The sequence below is a fragment of the Delphinapterus leucas genome, chromosome 2 (genome assembly GCF_059928025.1).
Source record: "Delphinapterus leucas isolate spDelLeu-1000000601 "Yukka" chromosome 2, BTC_Dleu_Yukka2, whole genome shotgun sequence".
Classification (NCBI taxonomy): domain Eukaryota; kingdom Metazoa; phylum Chordata; class Mammalia; order Artiodactyla; family Monodontidae; genus Delphinapterus; species Delphinapterus leucas.
The window spans coordinates 106,308,469-106,332,020 of NC_143130.1; the positions used below are offsets into that span (position 1 = coordinate 106,308,469).

General features: G+C 39.7%; 1 protein-coding gene across 7 annotated transcripts in view; it reads right to left on the reverse strand.

Annotated features, from left to right (window-relative positions):
- Positions 1–23,552, reverse strand: part of LOC115803651 (sal-like protein 2) — a 900,219-nt gene that overhangs the window by 358,492 nt on the left and 518,175 nt on the right. For 3 of the 7 annotated variants that reach the window (XR_016391489.1, XR_016391490.1, XM_089905378.1), the window contains 2 exons: positions 21,643–21,713; positions 16,450–16,598 (listed from right to left, as the gene is read on the reverse strand). The exons of 2 other annotated variants lie outside the window; for them this stretch is intronic. The gene's annotated coding sequence lies outside the window, so the exon portion shown is untranslated. Of the gene's footprint in view, positions 1–16,449; positions 16,599–18,064; positions 21,714–23,552 lie in introns of all 7 variants that reach the window. 2 more of the 7 variants (XM_089905381.1, XM_089905388.1) reach the window with 2 other exon arrangements.

A 23,552-nucleotide genomic window follows, 5' to 3' on the forward strand; every position in this document is an offset into this window, starting at 1 on the left:
CTTACAATGAGTGAATACAACAGAGGGTCGGTAGTTTTTGAACTTCCAGAAAACGGCCAGTTCCATCAGCCTTACCATCACAGCCTTGCAGCTTGGGGACTCAGCGGTGTATTTCTGTGCTCTGAGAGACCACAGTGATGCAGGTCCCTGTGGGAACCCCACAGAAACCTCAGATCTCAACGTGAGGTGTCCCCCAGCTATGAAAACCTTAGTGAGATTCTCGGTAAGGACAGGAGAAGGCAGGGGCCGTGGCAGCGGGGCAGGGGAGTTACAAGTGGAAACCTCACTCTAAGGAAAACGCTATCTCTCTGGCTCAGAGAACATATCTAAAAGTGTCATTCATCAAAAGCATCTTTATCTTCAATTCTTCATCGTGAAGTAGATCATTTGCCAAAAAAAATTTAAAACTTTTTTATGGTGATTATATTAAAGCAAGTGATTTGGTTTAAAAAAATTCAGTAATATTTGGCCAAATCTGCACCTGAATTGTTAAGACTTTTAGGTTCACTGCACAAATATTTATGCATTGCTGACTAAGTCTTGTCATTATGTTAGATCTGAAGTATCTGTTAAATGGCACTTCTTGGACTCTCCCTGTCTCATTGTCTCATGCTGTGCCATGAATGACTTGGAATGATGTACACAGAATAAATGTCACCACAAGTCTTGACACCAAGGAGGAATGAAGCGCTTCAGTTTGCTCAGAAACAGCCCCATTACCTGATCACATTCTCTATATGCAAGTTTAATGCAGATAAAATAGAATATCCAAAGAAGTAATACTAAAAACAAAACAGAACAACTCAAAATTTCTACTAGTCAGGAAAAACTCTGCTACAGCATCACATCTTATAGGATGTTTTCCATTCTGCGTTTTTACCCAACAGTATATTGTGAAATTATTATTTGCACGGCATTATTTACAGATTAAAATCACACATTCTAATGGCGATATTCCAATGTATGATTTTTTTCTTTAAGAAGATGTTGGGGGTAGGAGTTTATTAATTAATTTATTTTTGCCGTGTTGGGTCTTTGTTTCTGTGCGAGGGCTTTCTCTAGTTGTGGCAAGCGAGGGCCACTCTTCATCGTGGTGCACGGGCCTCTCACTATCACGGCCTCTCCTGTTGCGGAGCACAGGCTCCAGACGCGCAGGCTCAGTAGTTGTGGCTCACGGGCCTAGTTGCTCTGCGGCCTGTGGGATCCTCCCAGACCAGGGCTCGAACCCGTGTCCCCTGCATTAGCAGGCAGATTGTCAACCACTGCGCCACCAGGGAAGCCCCCAATGTATGATTTTATAATACTTTTTTGGCAAATTCCGTCTTACTAGCTTTTTAGATTGTTTTACTCACAGTAACAAATAATGCTGGAGTGAACACACAGGTATTTGATGATTTCCTTGACAATTCCCAGGAGGTGAATAGGAATTTACCTTTAGTCTTTCTGGTATGGGCTCCCTGATCATTTCTGTGACCCTGGAGTATAGCACATTTTCCCTCTACAACTACTAAACACTCATATTTTGCCTGTTACAGAAAATTCTCTTACATCAAGGCTTTGCTTTACTGTTTAGCTCCTAATGACTCCAGATGGCCTCAATTTCAGACAATTCTGTACCACATATGTTCAGAGTAGCTGTAATATAACATCTGAAAGAGTAATGTCTCTGTGCTGTTGTGTGGTGATATTAGGTGGCAATTAACCTGGTGGATATGTTTTCATCTGGAATTCCAGAAAGAAAGATATTCTTCCTTGTGTAAGGATTTTCTATCCCTACTATACAAAAAACAATGATCCCAATACAGAACAATTTTCCAGAAAAGACAACTTTTCAGAGACAACTTTTAATGAAGAAAATAGATGTAAGTAGTTTACAAGGGAATAAATCAAAGATTTGAAGCAGGAAAAATGTATCTTAGAATCTGGTGCAGGAAGCGGTATTGGCGAGAGGTACTCAGAGGAGGATTCCCAAAAGGTAGCAAAAATTTTTAAAAACTCCAGACCGAAAATAATCAATGACCTATCTTGTTTAACAATTATTTCAATCTATTTGTACTTTTAAAGTCTGAGAAATCTTCTAAAATGTTTTGGATAACATGCATACCAGCTCAAACTGGAGCCGTTGTAAAATCACGGTCACTAGTCTCTACTTGATCCCTAACATCCCCCAAATCAAATCCCGTCTCCTTAATCAATGAGCTGTCTAATCATAATCGCCTTTTTAAAGTTTCTTGATTGTCACATGACTCTAATTTTTCTAATATCTCCATCAGATTATTTTGCCAATAAATAAATAAATGCCATCTGGGAAGGAATGCATTAACAGTGTGCCTGTAACTTGTTTTCTGCTTCCTCTGAGGTCACCTGAGGCCTTTGGGGTTTCCTGAGCTGACCTCTTTGTGGACACAGTAATCTCATTTATACTTGAAAAGTAAAGAGGAGTTTTTAGGAGTTGTTCCGTACTAAGTTCTTATCCAGAATGACCTTAGCAGGACATCCAGGGTATTTCTAGATTATTCATTGCAAATAAACTAGAAGTTATGGACATGGGATATATCTGATTGGAAAATGGCAGTCAACTAATGTTGGATCTCTTGTACGTGATTAGAAAAAGCTGAAAGACCCCAAACCTCGATGACTTCCCTGTTGCAACCTGTGTTGCTATAGTTGATGCTTGTCATACCGAACCCCAAGTCGGTCCTGGTGTTAAAAAAGGGACTTTGTGAAGCTTCATTTGAACAATTCATGAACTCCCAGACACTGAAGCTGGGTCTGCTGCTCTTTCTTGCTTGTAGTTTTGCTCTTCAGAAGCCCTGTTTTATCCCCTTCTGGTCACTACCAGCCTTCCAAGGAAACCACAGTCCCATAGATAGATCGGTTTTGCCCATTTTTGAACATTATACAACTAAAATAGTATAGTTTGGATTTTTTTCATCTGGATTCTTTTCTTAATATCAGATTTCTAAGAGTCATCCATGTTGTATACAGTTTAGTTTGTTTATTCTCATTGCTGTATGAACATACCAGAAGTTATTTAGCTACCTGCTTAACTGGTTCTTTGGATTTTTCCTGCCTTTGGCTGTTATCAATAGTGGTATTATGAATATTCTTTTTTTTTGGCGGTATGCGGGCCTCTCACTGTTGTGGCCTCTCCCCTTACAGAGCACACGCTCCGGACGCGCAGGCTCAGCGGCCATGGCTCACGGGCCCAGCCGCTCCGTGGCACGTGGGATCTTCCAGGACCAGGGCACGAACCCGTGTCCCCTGCATCGGCAGGCGGACTCTCAACCACTGCGCCACCAGGGAAGCCCATGAATATTCTTATACACGTTCTTTGGTGAACATATTTACACACTGCTATTCGGCATATATATTAGAATTTCTGGATTAAAGGGTATACATATATCTGGCTTTAATTCCTCCACTAGCTAAGCTCTCAAAGAGTGCTAATAATCTCGGTGTTGTAAATCAACCGAAATTTCCAAACCTCATCATTGCTGACCTCTCAGAAACTTTAGACACATGAGTTGTGACCATTTACTTTTACTTCAAATCCTCTCTTCCTTAGAGAAAGTTTCTCTCTTTCTTAGAGAAACAGCTTCTTCTCTGACAAAACACTCTCTGAGGTTTGTACCTACTTCTTGGGCTGTTTCCTCTCTCACTCCTGCACACACCTTCATCTCCCTTCCAGTCATTAACTATTGAGTGTTTGCAAGGTTTAGCTCTAGACTGTGTCCTCTCTTTGTGTTATTCTCTCTCTCTCTGACATTTTACTCATGTCTACATGACTCTGTGTCATACCTCATCATCTACTTTCTCTAGCTTCTCACTCAATTTAACAAGTATAAGCCACCTTTCTGTCACATATACACAGAGATAAAAATAACAGAGTAATCAGCATTCTGGCCATAAGTACAGTAAAGTGAGAGAAATTGTCATTGCCGCCTAGTGTGACCCTCTGAATCCTCCAAACTGCAGGGGATTCATTTCAAACTCTCTGAGCCAATCTTCTGAAACTCCTCTAACTTGGCTTCAGGAAGACTGAGGAAGACACACCATCACAGCTTCACTTCTGGTTGCTCTAACTCTTCAGTGAATTATCAGTTTTCTCATATATCATTATTCTGCATAATAGGCTAAGGAAAGTTGAACAAATGCACTTCATATATGTTTTGGAAGTGTACCCAAGCATGTATTGTGGACTCTCTCCATGGGTTCTCATGTACTGAAGGCTCTCTTCCAAGTCCAAGACAAAAGGAAATGTTGCAATTAATATGTTTTTATAATCTACATCTATATCTATACTTATGTACAGACTTCTAAAATTCCTGTTATGCCTATAACTGTGAGTTCCATACGGTCAGGAAACATGTATGTATTGTACATTACACAGTACATGGCCCATAGTGGTTGCACATTAAATACTGGCTAACTGAAGAATGAATTAATTGATAATATCAACAGACACAGAGCTTCTACCCTTTGCATGCTGTTAGATAATTGTGTATCAATTAGTTCTTGTATTCGTCCAATTCTCATCACCATAAGAATACTTCTATTTCCATGTACCATAAATCCCCTTTCTGTTTGTACAGATTTTCGTCATATGGTACTATTTTCAGGTTTGCAATTAGATGGTCTCCCTCTTGTTGGCGTAGACAGAGCCATCTTCATCACCTGAGTAAGTCTATAGGAAGATGTATATGTAATTCATTTTCTTGTGGACTTGGAAGTCCCTCTCATCGGTGAGTCTTCCGGTTTCACCTGGTGATGACGTATTCCTGTATTACCTCTTTTCTGCTTTCTTCTCTAGAGCTTTTATCTTAGAATTTCAGCCTCAAATATTTATTTCCTGTGGCTAGAGATATGAGTCCTATAAAGCTAAGGGTGGTAGTGGGCAGAGAGTGGGGGAGTGGTCCAGGCCGAAAGAAAATCACAGTTAACTTAGCTCTCTTTGAGTCCCAATACTTTTCCTTTCCATCCTAATTCCTAGGGCTCAAAGGAAATGACGTTTTTATAATAGGTGTTCTCCATACACTAGATGTTGCCCATGAGTACAATTGGATGGTGTTAAACTATCTGTTTCTATTTATCTTTACCATTGCCATCACTTGTTCTGCTTCTTTGTATATTTTTAATTTCCAGTCTAGTGACCTAGTTTGGGGGTAGATATTCCTACCATTGGGAGTCCTAGCCTGAGACAAGAAAAATGTCTTGTCTGTTTTTCTAACTTCCTGATTCTGGTTCCAAGGGCTGAATTATTTCAATCAAGAATCCTTTTAAGTTCCTGGATTCTCAACCCTTAAGAAAACTTTTAGGAAGTATTATCCTCAATTGTAATATGGGTATTTTAAAAGTTCCCCTATGAGAGCAAAAATCAGGACTCTGCCTCTGGCACAGTAGAAAGAAGAATCACTACATCCTTGGGGAAATGAGCTATTTGACCTTGGAATGGTGACTGTGAAAAAAGGTAGATGGAAGCATGTAATTTTAGCAGAAAGTAATAAGAGAAAGAGGGAATTCTCTATCTTGTGACAATTTGTAGAGAATATTCTCTTTTTCAAGAAACACATGCTCAATTATAGGAAAGAAGTTACAGACAAGGAAGAGACTCTCACTTTAGTTCACTTTGATGACTTAAATATTAATAGGCATTTTTTTCCTCACAGAATTTTAAAGTTTAAAAGAATGTGAATTTTAGGAAAGATTACAGTTATCCTTGATCATAAGATAGATGTAACCATTTTCCAAATCTATACTAGAAAACATTGCCCTGTAATACATGATAGATGATTTCAGAGGCTGATATGTTGAGAAGGGTTTGGGTTTGGACTATAGTTTTAACTTTACTTTAAATTTAGAGAAATCACAGTAAGTATAAAAAGGGAAGCTCACAGGCTCACAGCATAAAAGTTTTTTTCAGTCTTCTATGAGAAGTGCTCAAGCTACATTTTGGTTATTTTGCTTTGAACTAGTTACTTGATAACAGCAAATAGGTAAAGCTTAAGACAAAGATGATGACAGATTCCTCTTTTCTAAAAAAGATCTTCTTAAAAATATACATTATAAAAATCAACTCAAAATGGATCATAGACTTAAATGTAAAATATAAACTATGAAACTTGAAAGAAAATAGAGAAAATCTTCAGGCCTGGGGCTAAGTAAATCTTAGATTTGACACGAAAAGGATGATACACACACACACACATCCCTAACTGAATCAAATTTAAAAACTTTTCCTCTACAAAAGACCCTGTTAAGAATATGAAAAGATAAGCTACAGACTGGGGGTAAATATTTACAAACCATGTATCTGACATAGTACTTATATCTAGAATATATAAAGAACTCTAAAAGCTAAATGGTATAGAAAATGAACAACCAATTAGAAAAACGGGTGAAAGACCCAGATTGATATTTCACCAAAGAGGATATACAGATTGCAAATCAGCACATGAAAAGATGCTCAACATCATCAGCCATCAGAGAAACGCAAATTAAAACCACAATGAAATATCACTATACAACTATCAGTGGGGCTAAAATAAAAAATAGTGACAACACCTAATTCTGGCAAACACGTGGGGAAAACTGGATCACTCATAAACTGCTGATGGGAATATGGAATGATACAGGCACTCTGGAAGATGGCCTGGCAATTTCTTATAAAACTAAACATGCAATGCAGACTTGAACACTTATCCTAGATAAATAGAAGACTTTATTTACATAAAAATCTGTACCTGAATATTCATAACAGCTTTATTCATAGCAGCCAAAATATGGAAACCTGATTTCCCTTCGTAGGTGACTGGTTAAACAAACTGTGGGACGTCCCTACCATGGAATACTACTCAGAAATAAAAGGAAACAAACAGGTTGGATACACACTATTACCTGGACAAATCTCATGTTTTTACTACTCATTCTGAGTGAAAAAAATCTCAATGCTTACTTCTATATAATTCCATTTATATAACATTATTAAAAAAACAAAATCGTAGGGATGAAGAGCAGGTTAGTGATTGTCAGGGGTTAATGACTAGGGAAGGGGTGGGTGTGGCTACAAAGGGGTGGCATGAGGAAGCCTTGCGGTTATGAAACAGCTGTGCATCTTGATTGTGGCAGTGAAGCTATACATGTGATATACATGAATGCATGAATCTGTACATGTGTAAAATTGCATAGAATTTCACACACACACACACACACAAATGGCTGCATGTGAACTGTGGAAATCTAATAAGCCCTGTGTGTTTTACTGATGTCAATTTCCTGGTTTAGAGACCCCTGGAGGACACAGGGTGAAGAGTACACAGAGCCTCCCTGTACATTTTTGGAAACTTCCATGAATCTATAATTATTTCAAATTAAAAATGCTTTTAAAAATTACAAACAAATTTCAGAAAAATCGCAACTGTAAATCATCTCCTTGGTTTCATTACACATCACACATTCAGCTTCTGGGTTCTTTTAGAGTCTATCCTACAAAGAGCTCCTGCATTAATCCTGCAGTTATCTTTTTCACGTTCTTTCTGAGACACACATTCAGAAACAGAGAAACACAGCCTTTTAAATATGATTTGTAAGAGTCAGAGTTTGCTAAGTGTGACTAGAATAAATCAAAGGATGAGAAAATGGATACAAGTTAGTTTAACGACTTTTAGATCACTGAGAAATTATCAGATTTTCAAAGAAAACGTCAAAGAACAACAAACCCCTTACCTACACTGTTAGTGCAATAAATTCTGTGCAGCTTATTCTTTTCTAGTACCTCAGTGCGTGAGGGATGAAGTGACATCAAAGCAGTGCGTCTGAGGGTCGATGTTCTTTTTCTGGGTTGTAGCTAATGGGGGTAGAGTGTGCTCTTCGGACAAGTCTGAGGAGAGCTTATATAAATGGTGCTCAACTCTGCAACATCAACACATGTTCAACGACAAAACCCAATGGAGTGGGGCTTCCGGGAAGATGGCGGAAGAGTAAGACGCGGAGATCACCTTCCTCCCCACAGATACACCAGAAATACATCTACACGTGGAACAACTCCTACAGAACACGTACTGAACGCTGGCAGAAGACCTCAGACCTCCCAAAAGGCAAGAAACCCCCCACGTACCTGGGTAGGCCAAAAGAAAAAAGAATAAACAGAGACAAAAGGATAGGGACGGGACCTGCACCAGTGGGAGGGAGCGGTGACGGAGGAAACGTTTCCACACACTGGGAAGACCCTTCGCGGGCGGAGACTGCGGGTGGCGGAGGGGGAAAGCTTCGGAGCCACGGAGGAGAGCACAGCAACAGGGGGGCCGAGGGCAAAGCGGAGAGATTCCCGCACATAGGGTCAGGGCCGACTGGCACTCACCAGGCCGAGAGGCTTGTCTGCTCACCCGCCGGCGCGGGCGGGGCTGGGAGTTGAGACTCGGGCTTCGGTTGGAGCGCCGGGAGAGGACTGGGGCTTGTGGCGAGAACACAGCCTGCAGGGAGGTAGTGCGCCACCGCTAGCCGGGAGGGAGTCCGGGGAAAAGTCTGGACCTGCCGAAGAGGCAAGAGACTTTTTCTTCCCTCTTTGTTTCCTGGTGCGCGAGGAGAGGGGATTAAGAGCGCTGCTTAAAGGAGCTCCAGAGACGGGCGCGAGCCGCGGCTATAAGCGCGGAACCCAGAGACGGGCAGGAGACGCTAAGGCTGCTGCTGCCGCCGCCACCAAGAAGCCTGTGTGCGAGCACAGGTAACTCTCCACACCCCCATTCCGGGGAGCCTGTGCAGCCTGCCTTTGCCAGGGTCCCGGGATCAACGGACGACTCCCCTGGAAGGACGCACTGCGCGCCTCAGGCTGGTGCAACGTCATGCCGGCTTCTGCCGCCGCAGGCTCGCCCCGCCCTCCGTGCCCCTCCCTCCGCCCCGCCTGAGTGAGCCAGAGCCCCCGAATCAGCGGCTCCTTTAACCCCGTCCTGTCTGAGCGAAGAACAGACGCCCTACAGCGACCTACACGCAGAGGCGGGGCCAAATCCAAAGCTGAGCCCCTGGGAGCTGTGAGAACAAAGAAGAGAAAGGGAAATCTCTCTCAGAAGCCTCAGAAGCAGCGGATTAAAGCTCCACAATCAACTTGATATACCCTGCATCTGTGGAATACATGAATAGACAACGAATCATCCCAAATTAAGGAGGTGGAATATGAGAGGAAGATTTATGATTTTTTCCCCTTTTCCTCTTTTTGAGAGTGTGTATGTGTATGCTTCTGTGTGAGATTTTGTCTGTATAGCTTTGCTTTCACCATTTGCCCTAGGGTTCTATCCGTCCGTTTTTTTTAAAAATTTTTTTCTCTTAATAATTATTTTAATTTTAATAACTTTATTATATTTTATCTTATTTTATTTTATTATACTTTATCTTCTTTCTTTCTGTTTTACTTCCTTCTCTCCTTCCTCCCTCCCTCCCTTCTTTCTTTCTTTCTTTCTACTTCTACTAATTATTTCTTTCTACTTTTTCTCCCTTTTATTCTGAGCCGTGTGGATGAAAAGCTCTTGGTGCTACAGCCAGGAGTCAGTGCTGTGCCTCTGAGGTGGGAGAGTCAACTTCAGGACACTGGTCCACAAGAGACCTCCCAGCTCCACATAATATCAAATGGCGAAAATCTCCCAAGAGATCTCCATCTCAACACTAGCACCCAGCTTCACTCAACGACCAGCAAGTTACAGTGCTGGACATCCTATGCCAAACAACTAGCAAGACAGGAACACAATCCCACCCATTAGCAGAGAGGCTGCCTAAAATCATAATAAGTCCACAGACACCCCAAAACACAACACCAGATGTGGACCTGCCCACCAGAAAGACAAGATCCAGCCGCATCCACCAGAACACAGGCACTAGTCCCCTCCACCAGGAAGCCTACACAACCCACTGAACCAACCTTAGCCAGTGGGGAGAGACACCAAAAACAACGGGAACTACGAACCTACAGCCTGCAAAAAGGAGACCCCAAACACAGTAAGATAAGCAAAATGAGAAGACAGAAAAACACACAGCAGATGAAGGAGCAAGATAAAAACCCACCAGACCTAACAAATGAAGAGGAAATAGGCAGTCTACCTAAAAAAGAATTCAGAATAATGATAATAAAGATGATCCAAAATCTTGGAAATAGAATAGACAAAATGCAAGAAACATTTAACAAGGACCTAGAAGAACTAAAGATGAAACAAACAACGATGAACAGCACAATAAATGAAATTAAAAATACTCTAGATGGGATCAATAGCCAAATAACTGAGGCAGAAGAACGGATAAGTGACCTGGAAGATAAAATAGTGGAAATAACTACTGAAGAGCAGAATAAAGAAAAAAGAATGAAAAGAACTGGGAAAGTCTCAGACACTTCTGGGACAACATTAAATGCACCAACATTTAAATTATAGGAATTCCAGAAGAAGAAGAGAAAAAGAAAGGGACTGAGAAAATATTTGAAGAGATTATAGATGAAAACTTCCCTAATATGGAAAAGGAAATAGTTAAGTCCAGGAAGCACAGAGAGTCCCATACAGGGTAAATCCAAGGAGAAACATGCCAAGACACATACTAATCAAACTGTCAAAAATTAAATACAAAGAAAACGTATTAAAAGCAGCAAGGGAAAAACAACAAATAACACACAAGGGAATCCCCATAATGTTAACAGGTGATCTTTCAGCAGAAACTCTGCAAGCCAGAAGGGACTGGCAGGACATATTTAAAGTGATGAAGGAGAAAAACCTGCAACCAAGATTACCCAGCAAGGATCTCATTCAGATTTGATGGAGAAATTAAAACCTTTACAGACAAGCAAAAGCTGAGAGAGTTCAGCACCACCAAACCAGCTTTACAACAACTGCTAAAGGAACTTCTCTAGGCAAGAAACACAAGAGAAGGAAAAGACCTACAATAACGAACCCAAAACAATTAAGAAAATGGGAATAGGAACATACATATCGATAATTACCTTAAATGTAGATGGACTAAATGCTCCAACCAAAAGACACAGATTGGCTGAATGGATACAAAAACAAGACCCATATATTTGCTGTCTACAATAGACCCACTTCAGACCTAGAGACACATACAGACTGAAAGTAAGGGGATGGAAAAAGATCTTTCATGCAAATGGAAACCAAAAGCAAGCTGGAGTAGCAATTCTCCTATCAGACAAAATAGACTTTAAAATAAAGACTATTAGAAGAGACAAAGAAGGACACTACATAATGATCAAGGGATCGATCCAAGAAGAAGATATAACAAGTGTAAATATTTATGCACCCAACATAGGAGCACCTCAATACATAAGGCAAATAGTAACAGCCATAAAAGAGGAAATCGACAGTAACAAATTCATAGTAGGGGGCTTTAAAACCCCACTTTCACCAATGGACAGATCATCCAAAATGAAAATAAATAAGGAAACACAAGCTTTAAATGATACATTAAACAAGATGGACTTAATTGATATTTATAGGACATTCCATCCAAAAACAACAGAATACACATTTTTCTCAAGTGCTCATGGAACATTCTCCAGGATAGATCATACCTTGGGTCAGAAATCAAGCCTTGGTAAATTTAAGAAAATTGAAATTGTATCAAGTATCTTTTCCGACCACAACGCTATGAGACTAGATATCAATTACAGGAAAAGGTCTGTAAAAAATACAAACACATGGAGGATGAACAATACACTACTTAATAACGAGGTGATCACTGAAGAAATCAAAGAGGAAATAAAAAAAATACCTAGAAACTGATGACAATGGAGACACGACGACCCAAAATCTATGGGATGCAGCAAAAGCAGTACTAAGAGGGAAGTTTATAGCAATACTATCCTACCTTAAGAAATAGGAAACATCCCGAATAAACAACCTAACCTTGCACCTCAAGCAATTAGAGAAAGAACAAAAAACCCCCAAAGTTAACAGAAGGAAAGGAATCATAAAAATCAGATCAGAGATAAATGAAAAAGAAATGAAGGAAACGATAGCAAAGATCAAAAAAACTAAAAGCTGGTTTTTTGAGTAGATAAACAAAATTGATAAACCATTAGCCAGACTCATCAAGAAAGAAAGGGAGAAGACTCAAATCAATAGAATTAGAAATGAAAAAGGAGAAGTAACAACTGACACTGCAGAAATACAAAAGATCATGAGAGATTACTACAAGCAACTCTATGCCAATAAAATGGACAACCTGGAAGAAATGAAAAATTCTTAGAAATGCACAACCTGCCAAGACTGAATCAGGAAGAAATAGAAAATATGAACAGACCAATCACAAGCACTGAAATTGAAACTGTGATTAAAAATCTTCCAACAAACAAAAGCCCAGGACTAGGTGGCTTCACAGGCGAATTTTACCAAACATTAAGAGAAGAGCTAACAGCTATCCTTCTCAAACTCTTGCAAAATATAGCAGAGGGAGGAACACTCCCAAACTCATTCTACGAGGCCACCATCACTCTGATACCAAAACCAGACAAGGATGTCACAAAGAAAGAAAACTACAGGCCAATATCACTGATGAACATAGATGCAAAAATCCTCAACAAAATACTAGCAAACAGAATCCAACAGCACATTAAAAGGACCATACACCATGATCAAGTGGGGTTTATTCCAGGAATGCAAGGATTCTTCAATATACGCAAATCAACCAATGTGATACACCATATTAACAAATTGAAGGAGAAAAACCATATGATCATCTCAATAGACGCAGAGAAAGCTTTCAACACCCATTTATGATAAAAACCCTGCAGAAAGTAGGCATAGAGGGAACATTCCTCAATATAATAAAGGCCATGTATGACAAACCCACAGCCAACATCATCCTCAATGGTGAAAAACGGAAAGCATTTCCACTAAAATCAGGAACAAGACAAGGTGGCCCACTCTCACCGCTCTTATTCAACATAGTTTTGGAAGTTTTAGCCACAGCAATCAGAAAAGAAAAGGAAATAAAAGGAATCCGAGTCGGAAAAGAAGAAGTAAAGCTGTCACTGTTTGCAGATTACATGATACTATACATAGAGAATCCTAAAGATGCTACCAGAAAACTACTAGAGCTAATCAATGAATTTGGTAAAGTTACACGATACAAAATTAATGCACAGAAATCTCTGGCATTCCTATACACTAATGATGAAAAATATGAAAGTGAAATCAACAAAACACTCCCATTTACCATTGCAACAAAAAGAATAAAATATCTAGGAATAAACCTACCTAAGGAGACAAAAGACCTGTATGCAGAAAATTATAAGACACTGATGGAAGAAATTAAAGATGATACAAATAGATGGAGAGATATACCATGTTCTTGGATTGGAAGAATCAACATTATGAAAATGACTCTACCACCCAAAGCAATCTACAGATTCAATACAATCCCTATCAAACTACCACTGGGATTTTTCACAGAACCAGAACAAAAAATTTCACAATTTGTATGGAAACACAAAAGACCCCGAATAGCCAAAGCAATTTTGAGAACGAAAAACGGAGCTGGAGGAATCAGGCTCCCTGATTTCAGACTATACTACAAAGCTACAGTAATCAAGACAGTATGGTACTGGCACAAAAACAGAAAGATAGATCAATGGAACAGGATAGAAAGCCCAGAGATAAACCCACGCACATATGGTCACCTTATCTTTGATAAATGAGGCCGGAATGTACAGTGGAGAAAGGACAGCCTCTTCCATAAGTGGTGCTGGGAAAACTGGACAGCTACATGTAAAAGTTTGAGATTAGATCACTCCCTAACACCATACACAAAAATAAGCTCAAAATGGATTAAAGACCTAACTGTAAGGCCAGAAACTATCAAACTCTTAGAGGAAAACATAGGCAGAATACTCTATGACATAAATCACAGCAAGTTCCTTTTTGACCCACCTCCTAGAGAGGTAGAAATAAAAACAAAAATAAACGAATGGGACCTAATGAAACTTCAAAGCTTTTGTACAGCAAAGGAAACCATAAACAAGACCAAAAGACAACCCTCAGAATGGGACAATATATTTGCAAATGAAGCAACTGACAAAGGATTAATCTCCAAAATTTATAAGCAGCTCATGCAGCTCAATAACAAAAAGACAAACAACCCAAACCAAAAATGGGCAGAAGACCTAAATAGACATTTCTCTAAAGAAGATATACAGACTGCCAACAAACACATGAAAGAATGCTCAACATCATTAATCATTAGAGAAATGCAAATCAAAACTACAATGAGATATCATCTCACACCGGTCAGAATGGCCATCATCAAAAAATCTAGAAACAATAAATGCTGGAGAGGGTGTGGAGAAAAGGGAACCCTCTTGCACTGGTGGTGGGAATGTAAATTGATACAGGCACTGTGGAGAACAGTATGGACGTTCCTTAAAAAACTACAAATACAACTACCATATGACCCAGCAATCCCAATACTGGGCATATACCCTGAGAAATCCATAATTCAAAAAGAGTCATGTACCAAAATGTTCATTGCAGCTCTATTTACAATAGCCCGGAGATGGAAACAACCTAAGTGTCCATCATCGGATGAATGGATAAAGAAGGTGTGGCACATATATACAATGGAATATTACTCAGCCATAAAAAGAAACGAAATTGAGCTATTTGTAATGAGGTGGATAGACTTAGAGTCTGTCATACAGAGTGAAATAAGTCAGAAAGAGAAAGACAAGTACCGTATGCTAACACATATATATGGAATTTAAGAAAAAAAATGTCATGAAGAACCTAGGGGTAAGACAGGAATAAAGACACAGACCTACTAGAGAATGGACTTGAGAATATGGGGAGGGGGAAGGGTGAGCTGTGACAAAGCGAGAGACAGGCATGGACATATATACACTAAAAAATATAAGGTAGATAGCTAGTGGGAAGCAGCGGCATAGCACAGGGATATCAGCTCGGTGCTTTGTGACCGCCTGGAGGGGTGGGACAGGGAGGGTGGGAGGGAGGGAGACGCAAGAGGGAAGAGATATGGGAACATATGTATATGTATAACTGATTCACTTTGTTATAAAGCAGAAACTAACACACCATTGTAAAGCAATTATACTCCAATAAAGATGTAAAAACAAAAACAAAACAAACAAAAAAAACCCCAACAGAGTGTCATAGAACCAAACAAATTAAACAATACTAGTTTTGCGATACGTATCTTCCTGTTCCCCACTCTGCCCTGTGATGTTCTGATCTCTCCAGGGTCTAGAATGGAGAGCTCTGCTTTCCCTCTGCCATGCTCTTCCCTCCTGTTCTCCTAAGATCTATCAAGTTCGTGACCCTGAGTTGTAGTTACACTTGGTCCCTGTAGCCAGGCATAAAATTATTTGAAGCAATGGTTTCTTAACTTATGTTCCCAGTTCTCTATCAAAGAGGTCTCCGACATATCCACAGCTATTCTATCCCCCCGCTTTTTTCAGCACTCTAGTCCTTTTAAGGTCTCACCTCCTGAGATTCTTGTGTACTATAAAGAGAAACACAATCCATTACACCTATGCTTGGGTTCAACTTTTATAACCTCTGGTAGCAGTTTAGTTTTAAAGGCCAAACAAGGAAAAATGAAACGATTCAAATTGCAGGCAGAGAAGGCTTTTCTGATTACTACTTTAAACCTCATATGCACTATGCCCAGCAATATAAAAAATGTCCTCCCAACAATTTTTGTCTTTGTAGGGGGCATGGAGTGGGTCCTATGAGATGTTGGTTTTGTGACCACCAGGTGGCAGTGGTTCCATTCCTCTCATTCCTCCAGTGCCTTAACCGTCAAAAGCATGACAGCTACTAGAGGATTTGCTCTTGATTGGCTGAGCCACCAACAGAAAGGCTATCTCGTGCATTAGAGAAGGAGAACTAAGACACAGGAGCAGCTCCTCAGGGGAGAAGATTTGGAATCATTAAAATTGTATCAAGAGTGTGATATCAGGATGGAGAACATGCTGGAATGTGCATTCATAGTCTTGTGGCTTCAGCTTGGCTGTAAGTTGGAGGTTAAGAGATGAGAACCATAAGGGCACATTTATCCAAAGCTGGAGAGAAGAGAGAGAGGGGTTTAGTCTCAGCTCATCCCAGGCTTTTTGTTGGAATTTTTCAAAACTGCTGAACTGAAAGCTTTGTTTCATTTCTGATTTTGTTTTCCTGAACAGGGTTGAGGGGAGAAGACAAGGTGGAGCAGAGTCCTCAGACCCTGAAAATCCAGGAGGGAGACAGTCTCATCCTCAACTGCAGCTACACGGTCAGCAATTTTAAAGGGCTACAGTGGTATAGACAGGATCCTGGGAATGGACCCGAACTTCTCTTCCTTCTTTACTCAGTTGGGGACGAAAAGCAGAAAGAAAGACTAAAAGCCACCTTGTTAAAGAAGGGAAGCTCTCTGCACATCGCAGCCCCTAAACCTGAAGACTCAGCCACTTACCTCTGTGCTGTGGAGACACAGTGCTCCCCAGGCACCTGCAGCCTGTACACAAACCCTGCAGCTGGGGCTCTGGAATCAGGGCATCTTTGGTGTTTTCCCCTCCTCGAAGAAGTAGTTACTTAGCACCCAGAACCTCTTTCCAAGTAGTCCTATGGAGAATGAAATCTTGTGACATAGCCAGACAGCAGAGATTACTGTTCGTTATGTCCAGGATCCTGAGTGATACTGGTATTCAACTTTTTCTTTCATTAAAATGTTTAGGTCAGATTTTGGTATCAAGATTATAATAGTTCATTAGATAAGCTGCAATTTATGGCTCCTTTTCTATCTATAGAAGAATTTGTGCAAGGTTTTTAATTATTTTTTTTTAATTTTCAGAAAGTTCACTAGTGAGCCATCTAAGCATAGTTTCACTTATGGGAGAAACTTAATAATCCTTCAATTATGGATTCAGTTACTTTAACAGGTAAGGGGTTCTTTATATGTTTTTTTTTCTTGTGAAAGTTGGTCAATTTTGTTATTTCCGCACATAGTTTATTATTTGCTACCTTTACTTTATTTATCTCGCTACTTTTTCTAGTTCTTTGAGTTGCAAGTTTGACTATTGATTCTCAACATTTCTTCTTTCCTAACAAATATAATTTAAATCCATAAATTTGCCTCTAATTACAATTATTCCTTGACTTCCAGTGGGGTTACGTCCCAATAAACCCATCATAAGTTGAAAATATCTTAAGTCAAAAGTGCATTTAATACACCTAAACTCCGGACATCATAGCTTAGCCTAGCTTACCTTGAACGTGCTCAGAACACTTATATTAGCCTACAGTTGGGCAAGATTATCTAACACAAAGCCTATTTTATAATATGGTGCTGACTATCTCATGTAATTTATTGAATACTGTACTGAAAACAAAAAGCAGAGTGGTTGTCTGGGTTCAGACCGGTTTTGTTTTGTTTTTTTTAAAATCTTTATTGGAGTATAATTGCTTTACAATGGCGTGTTAGGTTCTGCTTTATAACAAAGTGAATCAGCTATACATATACATATATCCCCATATCTCCTACCTCTTGTGTCTCCCTCCCACCCTCCCTATCCCACCCCTCTAGGTGGTCACAAAGCACTGAGCTGATCTCCTTGTGCTATGCAGCTGCTTCCCACTAGCTATCTATTTTACGTTTGGTACTAGTGTGATGGTCGTTTACCCTTGTGATCCAGTGACTGGCTGGGAGCTGTCCAGCATCAAAAGAGAGCATCATACTAGCCCAGGAAAAGATCAAAATTCAAAATTTGAAGTGTGGTTTCTACTTAATGCCTATCACTTTCATACCATCATAAAGTCAGAAAACCGTAAGTCAGGGACCTTCTATACTGCTTTTGCTGTATCCCACATGTTTGGATATGTCATATATTCATTATTATTCAACTACAATGTTTGGTAATTTCCATTTGAAGTGGGGATTTTATGTCCCATGATGATATTTCCAGGGACGTAAGAATGGCCAAATCCTGCCCTGCTCACCACTGGGAAGATTCCTGAGGATGCTTATATGTATTAGCTTCATACAAATGGAAAGTGAAGAAGGACTTTCAGCCGAACCAGGACCTGATTACCTCTAAAGCAGGAAAGGTGGGTTGAGGTTCAGGCCTAAGTGGAGTTTCCTACTTCCTTCTGAATCCAGAAAAGCAAGCTCAGAATTCCTATAAGGATGAGTAGGAGAGATAGGCCACGCCTCAAACTAGCCAAGGGTTGACTTGATTTTCAAGTATCTGAGCTGAAATAGAAAGAGAAAGAGGTAGCCAATCACAGGGTACTAAATTAGCTCTCCTTAGATTTGCTTATTATCACAGGTAGGCAAAGACTTAAAATGCAAGCGATATAAGCAGAGTGAGTGGAGTCTTGAGTCCTACATTTTAAGTTAGACTAAGGACTAATTTCCTACTCATAAATGGACTGCGAACAAAAGAATCAGCCCTCCTCACCCCTCCCGTGTGGGGAGGGGAAGAGGCAAGGTCTACAAAGAAGGAAAGCAGAAGTGGAAATTTCCTGATTTAGGCAAAGAGAGGTATTCTTTTATCCACGCCATCTGGTTTTGTTTAATTTTAATCTCTTGGGTTTACAGCTTTAAAGTCTGCCCAATGTGATCAGGGAAAGAGATCAGAGAATTATCATGGGATCCTTGTTTCCACCTGCCCTTATTTTGTCATTCGCATCATTACCACAATCATCTTTGTTATCATTTATGGAACACTTACCATATGCCAAGTCCATTGCTAAGCACTTTACAACTCATTTTATAATCTAAAAACCGCAAAGTAATATTAACCCATCCTCAGTTGAGGAAAACTAAGGCTTAAGAATGTTTAAAGATGAAGGGATTTCTGAGATAAAGTAAATGCTGCAGGCAATATAAGATGAGATTAAAAAATAAAAACTCCAGAGTTAACCAATTGGACAGTATTTGTCAAATTTTACTGTACATTTAAGAATCACATTTAGAAAAAATATGTCTTATTCTGATCAACAGATTCTGATTCAATAGGTCTGGCATGAGGTTGGGGGTTTACTTTTTTAGTGAGTTACTTGATGATTTTGGTTCAAGGGACTGGGAGATTTTGCTCTGAAAAACACTATAAATGGAAGACTGCTGAATTTCAGGAGGATGGATGATATGAAAATGTATGTGTTGTGTATTCACTTAGATGTTAGGTGGTTAGAGAACCTCAGAACCCACCTGGGGACACCTAATGCACGTAACACCTTATTCTGATTAAACCATATCCTATTTTGATTAGTAAAAAAAAAAATCTCTTTTTTAATGATAAACAAGGTAATGACTTTTGTTTTCAACAACAGCAAAAAGAAATTTATCCATGGTTTAATGAATGGTGCGATTTGGTATAAAACTGATGTAAGTGCAAGTTTTTGTCACGTTAATGAGCTACGCCAGCTGTTAGTGGAATGCCTTTTGTAACTGCAGGTACTCAAACGTGAAATGGAGAAAGTCTTAATTCTATGACAAGGGCTATTGTTATGATGATGGATGCTGTTGGATCAAAGATTTTTGTAAGTGTTCGTTGTTTATTTGTTTTCATTCTTTATTTTTAATTAAAAGACAAAACCTCTCTATATGTTAAAGGCCATGAGTCAGTTATTTCTTAATATTTCCTCCTCTGTTCTAAAGTTTAAATATATTATACTTCATAATTTTAATTAATCTTTTAACTCTTTCTGGATTCTTTACAACATTTAAAATTCATATGGAAGAAAGCAATTTACAACATTGATAGAATTTTGTTTATTGCAAAATATAGCACAATAATTATCTAACCTCTGCCTTCATAGTTCTCCTAATAATTTCCAGGAGAGACCACAATGACGACTTATAATTGTTTTATGACCATGTTTAATCTTCTGCCATATCCTCACAGCTAGGCTTTCCTTTTCCTGTATCTGTGGTGATTTGGTTGGTGCAGGGCTTATTATTGAATTTTGTTCCTCAAGCTCATCTAATTGGTAAATATTAATTGATTTACTAATATTATTGGAATATATTTAATTATAATATATATTTATAAATTATGCAATATAAAATATTGGACTATATATGTATATTTTTTTATTTTGTCTTAAGAATTAGAAACCTTTATTTAGAATCACTTATAGAAACAAAGAGATTTTTTTTCCATTTAGATAAATAAGATGTACTCTGGAGCATTTTTCATTGTTACAAATTTGGCAGCTGGGACCCAGAACTAGGGACCAAGAGGCATTAAGCATTCATCATTTTCCATTAAGAACAACTCACAGCCAGGCACTCTAGGATTTATGAAGAAGTAACTGTACAGACCCTGCAACCCCTGATCTTCACTTCTTTAGCTGAAGTGAGGGATGGAGCAGTCAGCAGAGGAGTATCATCAGAGTGTTCCACTTTCCCCATGAGCCACTTCAGACATCGCTATCCTAAAATACTTGCTTTTAAAGACAGAGATCATCGGAGTAAAAAGGAAAACTGCATGGCATTCTGTCTTTGGATATCTGTTTCTGGAGCAGATTTTGATCTATTTTTTCATCTACTTCAGCAGAAGATGAGGAAATCAGAGAAGGATGGTACAGTGAAGGGGGGCAGCATTGGGGCTGCCTGGGTGTCTCCATGAGGCACAGTGAGGAAGAGTGAGTGCTGTGTCCCACAGGTGCCACCTCTGAAGGCAGCAGGCCTGAGTCATCAGCCAGTTCTCCACCAGGAAAAGGGGAGACAAGGGGCCATGGGGAGTGCTTCCAGAATGGGATCTGACAGGTAGGGGAAGATCCTGCCTTGAGGAGGCTCCTGAGGGTCCCCGGCTGCGCTCTCACAGGGATGCTCGCACATCGAGGCCATCAGTGGTTGGGCAGGAAAGCAGTGCACCCAAAGGTATACACCAGTAAATGAGAAAGTGTCTGCCATTAAAAAAAAATTCTTCTTAATTTCTGTTTCTTCCCTAACCTCAAGGGAATTAGAACCAAAGAAAAAAGGCAGAGGAAGAGAACAGAGCAAGCCATGCTGACCTTACTGCAGCCAGGAGTCAAGCCTCAGGTTCAAAGAGCAGAAGAGAGAAATGAGGATGGAAGTTTTAACCAGGGCTGCACTGAGATTTATTTAATACATGAAAGTGGCCCAGAGGACTTGTGGTTTTCTTTCCAAGATGTCTCTAGGGGATAAGGTTCAATGTTCCTCCAAGGACCCATCGATACTTATGCCTCCTTGCTTTACTCGGATACTCTCTCCTCTCCCCCTTGCTCCACTTAGAAAATGCTTATTTTGCCTCAGGTAGGCTAACTTGTATTATTTCAGTGTATCATCTCCTAAATCTGTAACTGATGCTTGTCCTTTGATTTGCCTATAGGACTAAAACTTTTGAAATAAAATGGTAAGCAAGGCAGCTTTATTTTTTTCCCAGCAGTACACCCTTTCCTTGAAGTGATGAGCTGAGAATCACCCATCTGCCTGAATGAAGGAAACATCATGTGGTTTTAAAAATGAAAAAAAGCAAAAACTCTGTAAATACTGCAACAATTGTCTTGTTACACACAGTGATCATTCTAAAAACTTAAATGACCAAAACTGTCCTATCTGTAACATGAGACGCACATCTAAGCTCTTCTCTTCCATTATCCGTACAGTAACTTTACAAAAGCTGGTAGGTGGACTTGCCTGGGATCTGGTGACGGCATTCATGTGTTCAGTCGCAAGAGGGGCCTGCTGTGTCTCTGTCAGTAACGTCCCTGATCAGATGGGGAAAGAGTAGTTACCTCACATGCAATATTGAAGTCATGTGGAAACTATGACAAATGATATATTTTATTCTCTTTGTTATAAGCAGAATAGTCTGGGCACAGCTTCCAAACATTCAATGATTCCTGGCCTTGTCCCAATCCATTATGAAAGGTTTTCTTGCTACTTAAAATGGGATGACACACAAAGGGGAAGACAGGAAGTGGCTATGCAACTTTCCAGCTTAATTGATCCATTTTTGTCAATTTTTTTGTAGGAACAAAGAAAAGTGTAATTTTTTTTCCAATGGGAAGAGAATTACTTTTCCTCAATCTCTTTTAGTTCTCTTAAACTTGAGAAGATAACAAGAAAACGTTTTCAAGTCTACTCCCCCTTCTTTCTTACAGTATCTTTCCTTTTTTCTCTCCTTTCTCTCCTGGCCAGTCCAGTCTGTGTTGGGGCTGCTAGGCACACGCAGAGAATGGGGAAAGACCAGTTATGAACAGGGTTTGTGGAGCGTAAGGATGAGTGCCAGGTCTATTGTTTCCTTTATACCAAGACATGCCGTCTATAAATACCCTCCTACTAACACATGATCCCTAGAAACATTTTAGGAGACCAGAGAATCGGGCAACTTGGCTTCTAGGTTAGGATCTGACCTTAACTTTCTCAGTCACTTTGAGCACATCACCCTCTGTATCTGAGTCTCATTTACTCTTTCTTGTCATTTTTTAAAAAGTATTTCTTTTCTTTAAAATTTTTATGAATTTATTTATTTTATTTTTGGCTGTGTTAGGTGTTCGGTGCAGCGCACGGGCTTTCCCTAGGTGCGGAGAGCGGGAGCTACTCTTCGTTGCAGTGCGCGGGCTTCTCATTGTGGTGGCTTCTCTTGTGGAGCATGGGCTGTAGGCACCTGGGCTTCCGTCGTTGCGGCACACGGGCTCAGTAGTTGTGGCTCACGGGCTCTAGAGCACAGGCTCAGTAGTTGTGGTGCATGGGCTTAGTTGCTCTGTGGCATGTGGGATCTTCCCAGACCAGTGCTCGAACCCGTGTCCCCTGCATTGGCAGGCAGATTCTTAACCACTGCACCACCAGGGAAGCCCCATCTTTCTTGTCATTTAGAGAGACTTTCCCCCTCCTCTCAAGGCCATCTAAGACTTGGTGTTCTTCCTGAATAGGCCACAGTAATGCCAATAAAAATTCCATTAGAAAAATCTTTTAACTTGCTTATGAACTAAACGTTGTTCAACCGAAAATAAACAGCATAGAGACTTCCTACTCCAGTTCTTAATGTACACTTTTTCATACACAAAAAGAGAAAGTGAAAAGAAAATCACATCATTTGGCTTAGCAGTGGGAGACGTGCCCACAAGATGTCAGTATATGTTAGAACTAATACACAAATTCAGTAAAGTTGCAGGATACAAAATGAATACACAAAAATCAGTTGTGTTTCCACATACTAATAACAAACTATCAGAAGGTGATGTTAAGAAAACAATTCCATCTACAATTGCATCGGACAGAAAATATTTAGGAATAAATTTAAACAAGGAAGTGAAAGACCTGTACATTGAAATCTATAAGACATTGATTAAGGAAACTGAGAAGACAAAAATAAATGGGAAGATACTTTGTTCTCATGGACATAAAAAATTAAATTGTTTTAATATCCATAGTACCCAAAGCAATCTACAGATTGAATGAAATCCTTGTCAAAATTCTATGGCACTTTTCACAGAAATAGAACAAAAAAATCCTGAAATTTGTATGGTACCAAAATAGACCACCAATAGCCAAAGCAATCTAGAGAAAGAGGAACAAAACTGAGGGCATCACATTTGCTTATT